Below are 1,199 nucleotides of genomic sequence, written 5' to 3' on the forward strand. Positions count from 1 at the left end.
GCCGCCGCCCCCCTCCCCCCCCCCCACCCCCCGGGTTCCCTTAGCCCAGCCTGGTCCAGCCCGGTTCCCGAGAGGATGAAGTTCGTGTATAAAGAGCAGCATTCGTTCAAGAAACGTCGCTCTGCGGGCGAGAAGATCCCAAAGAAATACCCGGACCGGGTTCCGGTGATAGTAGAAAAGGCTCCCAAAGCCCGGATAGGAGACCTGGACAAAAAGAAATATCTGGTGCCTTCTGATCTCACAGTTGGTCTGTTCTACTTCTTGATCCGGAAGTGAATTCATCTCCGAGCTGAGGATGCCTTGTTTTTCTTTGTCAACAATGTCATTCTACCCACCAGTGCCACAATGGGTCAGCTATACCAGGAACACCATGAAGAAGACTTCTTTCTATACATTGCCTCCAGTGATGAAAGTGTCTGCGGTCTGTGAAGCTGCTCCCCCTGAGGTGGGGGGTCCCGTTCTACAAAGAGAGAGGTGGCCCCCCCTTCCTTGGCCTCCTCCTCCTCCGGGCTCAACCACCACCTCCCTTCTTCAGGACCTGCACTTCCTAATGTTTGAGGCTCTCTTCCAGCCCCTCTTAGCAGAAGGGCTCATGGGGGAGGTGACCTCTTGGACCTCTCCTTTCTCCCCTTTCTCCCCTTTCTCTTACCACTTTTCCCACTCTGCTTTAGACTTCTCGATTGTCAATCTGTCACATCCAGCAATTGTTTTGGTTTCTGTTCCCTTTCTAACTGTCCAAGGGGCTCAGAACCCCAACATTCCCTTCCTTTCACTACATTCTTTTTTGGGGGTAGATGGAAAGGACTGAAATTGCGGGGGGAAGGTAGGAGGCACATCAATAAAGAGGAAACCAAGCTGAACTGGAAAAAAAAAAATCTTTGCCTTAATGAAGATTAAATGTAAAATTAATAATAAAAACCAAAACAAATTTACAAAAATTTGCTTTGAGAACAAGATTGGATGCCAAGAGGAAAGAAGAAATAATTTGAAGTCCTTAGCTTTTTTCTAGTTTTTTGTAAGAGTTAGAGCATAATCTTTCCAGGAAATCGGGGTTTCCATTATCACAATGAATTGTGTTAACCTGTAGGAGAAGGCACTGCAAAGAATCAGAGAAGCTACAAGGAGCTTAGAGCAGCTTGCCAGTCTCATACTGCCAACCACTCACTAAAGTGCAGCTTTGTTTAAAAAAAAAAAAAAAG

The 1,199-nt window shown here is 47.0% G+C and overlaps 1 pseudogene; it reads left to right on the forward strand.

Annotated features, from left to right (window-relative positions):
- The first annotated feature begins 31 nt into the window (after positions 1-31).
- LOC102736711 (gamma-aminobutyric acid receptor-associated protein pseudogene) lies at positions 32-879 on the forward strand (annotated as a pseudogene).
- Positions 880-1,199: the final 320 nt, after the last annotated feature.

This window comes from Leptonychotes weddellii, unplaced genomic scaffold (assembly GCF_054177405.1).
Source record: "Leptonychotes weddellii isolate Sample4059 unplaced genomic scaffold, ASM5417740v2 HiC_scaffold_20799, whole genome shotgun sequence".
NCBI classification, from domain to species: domain Eukaryota; kingdom Metazoa; phylum Chordata; class Mammalia; order Carnivora; family Phocidae; genus Leptonychotes; species Leptonychotes weddellii.